The following is a 7,982-nucleotide window of genomic DNA, read 5'->3' on the forward strand; positions in this document are numbered from 1 at the left end:
CTAACTACATCTCTCCTCCATTCTATTCTTTTATACTTATCTTTCTGTTTTTAACTTCCCCACTTCTCAAGAGTCTGTTTTGCTTCTGACCACTGCTTCCCTTAAGCTATCTGTGCTTTTATCTTCCCAACCCTTTTTTCTTAACTTCTTTGCCTTTTACTTCCCTGTTGGATAAGATGGATTTCTCTACCCAGCTGTAGGTGTATGTTTATTTTTCCATTATTGAACCAATTCAGATGAGAGTGAGGTTCGAGTGTTGCCCAATCTCCCCCACATCCACATTGTATAAAGTTTTCCTTGCATGATCTATTGATGTAGGTTAATTTTCCACATTTTTCCTGTCCCTTTCCCCTTGTCTCAATGCTTTTTGAGATCAGTTCAACATAGTATAAACACACTCAAATCCTTCATCTAATTGGATTTGCTCTAAGACCTTTGGTGATGATAAAGTTCTGGGTGGCTACACGTACTCACTCCCTATGTACAAATGTAATCTTTAACTCCTCCAAGAATTTTTTTTTTAATCTTATGCCCAAACTGTGTGTTTTTCTTTGAGGCTTTGCTTAGAGATGCTTTTAAGTCATTGTCTTCTTCTGTGTTTGTGTCTTGAGTTTCCCGTCAGCACAGTAGCTCTTTATAGTCAGTTTCTTTCTTTTTCTTTCTTTCTTTCTTTCTTTCTTTCTTTTTCTTTCTTTCTTTCTTTCTTTCTTTCTTTCTTTCTTTCTTTCTCTCTCTCTCTCTCCCTCCCTCCCTCCCCCCTGTTTCTCCCTTCCTTCCTTCCTTCCTTCCTTCCTTCCTTCCTTCCTTCCTTCCTTCCTTCCTTCCTTCCTTCTTTCCTTCCTTCCTTCCTTCCTTCCTTCTTTCCTTTCTTTCTTTCTTTCTTTCTTTCTTTCTTTCTTTCTTTCTTTCTTTCTTTCTTTCTTTCTTTCTTTCTTTCTTTCTTGTTTTGTTTGTTCATTCTTCCAGCCTACTTCTTGATTTTGGACTTTATGTTTGTATTTGGTTCTTTTCACTTCAGAGAGGGAGGAACGTCTGGACTGATTTTTGTCTTTTTATGTTCTTCATAAAAGTTTTCATAACTCAGTCTGTGGCCCTGGAAGTTTTCAGTTCTTCCAAGGTGGTGTGATCTGTGAAGATGTTTGTCACTGCCCTTTTGGTCAGAACTCTTCAAGTTCCTGACCCATGTTTGGGTCTGTTGGATTATATGTGGCTGAGTTTCAGTAGACTGTGCTGAACTCAGATACAGTTACCCTGTTGAGAAGTTCTGAAAGTTCAGAGTTATTGTACTGCTTGACTCTCCCTTGGTCTTCATTCCTGCCATGATTATTCCACTGTATGCTTATGTTCAAGGCTAAAGATTAGGACTGAGTCCCCTCTCTGCTCTTGGGCTAAGATTTTGGAACTTGTTTCTTGCTTCATACAAAGCTAGGGCTTTTCTCACTCACCACTGCTCCTCTCAACTCTGGAACTGTGACTTGGCTTTGTGTAACAAGTGACAGAGCTGCCAGATGGCTGTCCCTAGCACTGGTTCTTGGGTCCCTTGGAATATTTTTATTTCCTCAATGCTTCCATCTGTAGTTAAATCTCTGTCCCTTTACTGTCCCTGTGCACTAATATACTTCCCACCTCTGCTATTGCTGTTGCTACTACTGGGCTGAACTCCTGGCCAGTCCCCGCCAAGCTGCCCTGGGTTGGAAAAATAACCCACTCTGATTTTTTCATGGATTTTACAATCAAAATTCTACCTGACACATTTTATAGGTTGTTGTGTTGGGTGAGTTGGGCAAAAATTCTGACTCTCCACTATCTTGACTTTGCCTGTCAAGATAAATTTCTTAAAAATTGGAGCTGTCTAAAAGGGACTAGGCTATCTCAGGACAGAAAGAGTTTCCACCTTAATGGAGGTCTTCATGTAGATTTTTGGATATATTAAAGTGAAAATTCCAGCCTATAGTGAGTTGGACCATAAGGCTACCAGATCCCTTCCAACTCTTCAATTTGGTGAATTCATGATTCTGTTTCTATGTGAAGAAAAAGTTTTGTACACAGATAAGTAGATGAAAATACAAATGCAAAGTATGTGGTGATGAAGGTAGACAGGAGAGCATTAATAATTTGAGAAATCAAGGAAGATCTTGGGGAAAAGGTGGTACTTGAGCAAAATCTTGAAGGGAGCAAGTGCTTACAAGAGATAGAAGTGAGAAAGGAAAACATTCCAGGCACAAGGAACACTGCCTGTGCAAAATCATGGAGGCTGGAGGTAGAATGTCATGTTCAAAGAATTGCAAATAGGCACATTTTATTGGCTTGGAAGATGTGCAAGGAGTACAAATGAGAAATCAGTTGAGAAACAGTTCAAAACAGAGAGTGAAGGGCTTTAAATGGCTAAGATAGGAGTTTGTCTTTTATTTGGGAATCTAGAAGGAGTCACCAAAACTTCCTAAGCAAAGGATTAACATAGTCATATATGTGCTTTAGAAGTATTAATTTTGGAGCAGCTAGGTGGAGCAGTGAATAGAGCTCTGACCCTGGAGTCAGGAGGACCTGAGTTCAAATTTGGCCTCAGACACTTACTAGCTGTGTGACCCTACACAATCCACTTAACTTTAACTGCCTAGATAGGTAGATAGATAGATAGATAGATAGATAGATAGATAGATAGATAGATGATAAAATAAGTAAATAAGAAATATGAATTTGGCAGCCATGTGAAGGATGGATGGGAGATAGAAGAGACTAAAAAAAAAACCATTTGGGAGGTTGTTACAATGAGCTTAGTGGAAAAGAGACCTCAACTGGGGTTTTAGATTTGCCAGTGATGTGCAATTGGATGTGCAATGAAGAAAATGGGGACATACAAAACATGTTGTGGAGGTAGAAGTGAGAAGACTTTAGAACTAATTGAATATGGGGGTGGTGAGGGAGAGTAAAGAAATGATAACAAAAGATTTGGAACTGAATGAGATTACAAAGAAATAAAGAGAGACAGAGAGGTAGAAACAAGTAAATACAGGGACAGAAACAGAGACAGAAAGACAGATAAAAAGAGAGAGAAAGAGAGACAAAAACAAACAGAAAGAGAAGATAAAAAAAGCCATGAATAGGGGAGTATAAAATGTTTACATGTAAATAAACATACTTGCTTATTTTAGATTTACATTTCTTACTGATGGGAACATTTTACACCTGGAAGTTTCTGTGAAGCTGAAGCATCTTTTCCACTGGGAAGATTTTCTCTTTTCTTCCCTACCTCAGACATTCGCCTCTAACCCAGCTGAAAGCTCATGACCTACTAGGTCCAATGTCTGTGTCTCACATTAATGCCTCTGAATTCTGCTGATTTGCTTGAAAGAAGAAAGGGTTAGTAGTGTCCCAGAGGTGAAGCTATCTATTACATAGCAGTAACACATTCCTCAGTTCACCCTCATGGCCTTGGCCACCCAGAGGAGTGAGAGGAAAAGGAGGTAGAAGTGATATCTGAGATTACTGTGCCAAGAGAATGCTAAATATCGTAGTCTCCCCACACACACACCAAACACAGCTCCCACTCCTCTGAGTGACTGACAACAGAAGCAATTATCCTGAAAGTCTTACTAGGGAGAGAGGTCAGTCTATGAGAAATTCAAGCCTCTTGGGATCCTTAGTTCAGATTGCTATGAAAGATTTGTTCTATGAGAAAAAAATAAGATAAAACATTGAGAACAAAACTCTGGTTCATGGCTAAATGTAGGTATTGAACACTAGGCTATGGTATTCACCTATGCACACCTGTTACTAAGGTAGAGTGACAGAGGCAAAGCCAGGGTGCCAAATTTATAGGTGTTTAATAGCATTTGCAGTCATTCAGCTGCATGGAAAAAAAATAATGTCTAGTTAGGAAAGGAAGTGAGTCAAGGTAGGTCACTCATAGATATTAATTTGGGAGTGATTTCCCAAACCCAGACCCCATCTGAGGATGCACTTCATGATCTTTTCCCCCAGATGCAACAATTCCTAGTTAAATCTTTGCTCTTTAGTACTTTACAGAGATCCATGGAGACTTAGTCTTCGACCAATAAAAGACACAAAAAAGGGATTTTTTTTTTGGTGAGGCTATTGGGGTTAAGTGACTTGCCCAGGGTCACATAGCTAGTACATGTTAAGTGTCTGAGGCTGAATTTGAACTCAGGTTCTCCTGACTCTAAGGCCAGAGCTCTATTCACTGTGCCACCTTGCTGCCCCATAAAAGGCTTTTTCTTAAGGTTAATGATGGATTGCATATTTTTAAATTTACATATATATATATATATATAAAATATAAATGTATATATATGCATATATATATATATATTGATTTTGATTTTGATTTATCAACAATCACTTCCATAAGCTTTTGAGTTTCAAATTTTCCTCCCCCTCTGTCCCTACTTCCCTCCCCAACACAGCATGCAATCTGATATAGGCTATACATATACATTCCTATTAAACATATTTTCATATCAGTGATGTTATAAGTGAGAATTAGAACCAGTAGGAGAAACCACCAGGAAGAGGAAATAAAATGCAACAGAAGAGAAAAATGTAGCAAATAGTATACTTCAATCTGCATTCAAACTCCATAGCTCTTTCTTTGGATGTGAATAGCATTTTCTATCATGATACCTTTGGATATGTCTTAGATCCTTGTATTGCTGAGAAGGGGTAAGTCTATCAGTATTAGTCACAGCATTACATGACTGTTTACTGTGTACAACATTCTCCTGGTTCTGCTCACTTCACTCAGCATCAAACCATACAAGTCTTTTGAGGATTTTCTGAAGTCTGCCTGTTCGTCATTTCTTATAGCACAATAGTACTCCATTTTATTCATATATCACATTCACAGTTATGATTACTTTCTGTGTCTTTCCCTCCATCCTCCTCGCCCATTTATGCTTTTCTTTCTCCTTTCTCCTTTTCTCTCCTCCCTAATGTTTTGCTTTTGACCACCACCTCACTCAGTCCCTCCTCCCTTCTATTAGCTCCCTCCCTTTTCTCCCCCTTTACCTTTACTACTTCTTCCCTCCCTTCTATCCTTCCTCCCTTTTCTTTCCCCTTTTCCCTCCTACTGCCTATAGGGCATGTTAGATTTCTATACCTAACTGATTTTGTTATTCCCCTCTTGAGCCAAATCCGATGAGAGTAAGGTTCAAACAATGCTAACCCCCCTCCAGTCTTTCCCTCTGCTAGAATAGGTTTTTGTGCCTTTTCCCATAATGTAATTTACAAGGGTAAATTAAAAGGTAAAGACAAGGGTCTGCATCCTCCTTTCCTTTTCTCCCAGTGCATTCCCTTAGTTAGATCATATTAATCCACTTACTTGGATCCATCTAACCCACTTGATCAGATTTTTTTCACCAAAGTCAATTTATACCCAACCCCTTTATGTATACCCCTTTAGCATGGTATAATAAGAATACAATTCTCAAGAGTTACAAGTGTCATCTTCCCTTGTAGGGATGTAAACAGTTTACCCTTGTTAATAACTTGTTGTTTCTCTCTGTCCCATTTACCTTTTTATGTCTTTCTTGAGTCTTGTATTTGAAGATCAAATTTTCTGTTGAGCTCTGCTCTTTTTATCAGGAAGATATGGAAGTCCCCTATTTCACTGAATATCCATCTCTTCCCTTGAAAAATCATGCTTATTTTGCAGGGTAGTTGATCCTTGGCTGCAATCCAAGCTCCTTTGCCTTATAGAATATCATGTTCCATGCCCTGCAGTCTTTTAATGTAGAAGCTGCAAGGTCCTGTGTAATCCTGACTGTGGTTCCATGATATTTAAGTTGTTTCTTTCTGGCTGCTTGAAGTATTTTCTCTTTGACCTGGTAATTTTGGAATTTGGCTACTATAGTCCTTGGTGTTCTCAATTTGAGATCTCTTTCAGGAGGTGGTCGGTGGATTCTTTCTATAGCTATTTTACCCTCTGGTTCTAGGACTTCAGGGCAGTTTTCTTTTATGATTTCCTGAACGATACCATTCAGACTCATTTTTCTATCATGATTTTTCAGGTAGTCCAATAATTTTTAAGTTGTCTCTTCTGGATTGATTTTCCAGGTCAGTTGTTTTACCAATAAGGTATTTTACATTTTCATCTTTTTTTTTTCATTTTTTTTTTCTGTTTGACTGATTCTTGCTCTTGTATAGAGTCCTTAGCTTCCATTTGCCCAATTCTAATTTTTAACAAATTGTTTTCTTCTATTAGATTTTGCACCTCCTTCCTCATTTGACCAATTGTATTTTTTAGTGACTTGTTTTGTTCAGTGTACTTTTTTTTTTCCCAATTGGCCGATTGTATTTTCTAAGGACTTGTTTTCTACAGTTAATTGTTGTCCTTCCTTTTCTAAGCTATTGACTCTCTCTTGCATACCTCTCATTTCTTTTCCCATTTTTTCTTCTACTTCTCTCATTTGACTTGTTTTTTGGGGGGTGCTAGGCAATGGGGTTAAGTGACTTGCCCAAAGTCACACAGCTAGTAAGTATTATGTGTCTGAGGTGGGATTTGAACTCAGGTCCTCCTGAATCCAGGATCCACTGCGCCCCATAGCTGCTCTCATTTGATATTTAAAATCCTTCTTGAGCTCTTCTAAGAAGGCTTTTTGGGCTTCAGACCAGTTCATATTCCCTTTTGAGATTCCATATGTGGGTTTGTTGGCAATGTTGTCCTCTTCAGAATTTCTGCATTGATCTTCACTGTTTTCATAATAAGAATCTATAGTATGTTTCTTTTTTGCTCATGGGGTTTGCTTCTTTCCTGACCTTTAAAGAGATTGAGCTCTCCTGCTGGGAAGCAGAGGGCACTGACCCAAGCTTCTTGTGCTGGGAGCCCAGGGCCTGGTCATTGGCTTTGTGTTCTGGGGCCTCTGATGTTGGCAGTTGGAGGCTGTAGGATTTTGGCAGCTTACCTGGTATTGGGCTGGAATCAGCAGCACTGGAACTCTAATGGTAGGATTGTTTAGTCTGGCCCCTGGATGTTGACTGCTTTTCCTTTCCTTTCACTTTCTTCAGCTCCTTTCAGATGGATGTTTGGAGGGTTTATCTGCCTGGGGCCCCTTGAAGTGCTGTAGAATACCCAGGCACCTGGTGGTTTTCGAAGCTTTTTTCCACCAGTTTCCCCTCCCTCAGTGAGGCACTTGGGGATCCAGGTGTTGGTGTTTGCCTGCTGCACCACCTGGGCTTCAGGATCTCCTCCTGGTGTGCTAAAGTGGGGCTTTCCACTAGCTTGCTGGGACACCTCCCATTCTGTACTACTCCCCTTCCCCTAGGGTAAGAGGGGCCTTTCCTTGTATTCCTCAAGCTACCTGGGCTATTGGACTACTGCACCCCATCTTTCTTCTGGTTCAGCTGTTTCAGGGTTTTTCCTGGGGTGATATTTTCTGGGCTTTCAGACGTTAATAAGGGAGGGAAGAGGGACTCACCTCCTACTCCCAGGCTGCATATTTTAACCACTCATTTTCTGCCTTTCCCATTTGTCAATCATCAATAAATTCTAATCCTCTAGATTCTGTTCTGGACTTATTTATCTTCTCTTTCTGCCTCTGTTTTTGTCTCTCTCTTTTTTCTCTTTTTGTCTCTGTTTCTATTTCTGTCCTTCTCTTTCCACCTCTGGTTGTACCTCTGTCTCTCTGTGTTTCTTTGTAATCACATTCAGTTCCAAATCTTTGGTTATCATCTTTTTACTCTGCCTTACTCCTCCAATATTCAATTAGTTCTAAGTCTTCCCACTCCTGCCTCCATGACATGTCTTATATGTCCCCATTTTCTTCATTTGCACATCCAAAACCCCAGTTGAGGCCTTTCCTTCTTCTCTCACTTGGGTCATTGTAACAACCTCCTAAATGGCCTTTATTTCTGTCTCTTCCATCTGTGGGGGGCAGGGACCATCTATCTGCTTTTGTATTTGAGCCTCAGTACCTTGCAAAGTGCCTGACACATAGTAAGCATTTAATAGATGCTCATTGATTGAC

Source organism: Phascolarctos cinereus, unplaced genomic scaffold, assembly GCF_003287225.1.
Source record: "Phascolarctos cinereus isolate Bilbo 61053 unplaced genomic scaffold, phaCin_HiC Scaffold_4;HRSCAF=312, whole genome shotgun sequence".
NCBI lineage: Eukaryota > Metazoa > Chordata > Mammalia > Diprotodontia > Phascolarctidae > Phascolarctos > Phascolarctos cinereus.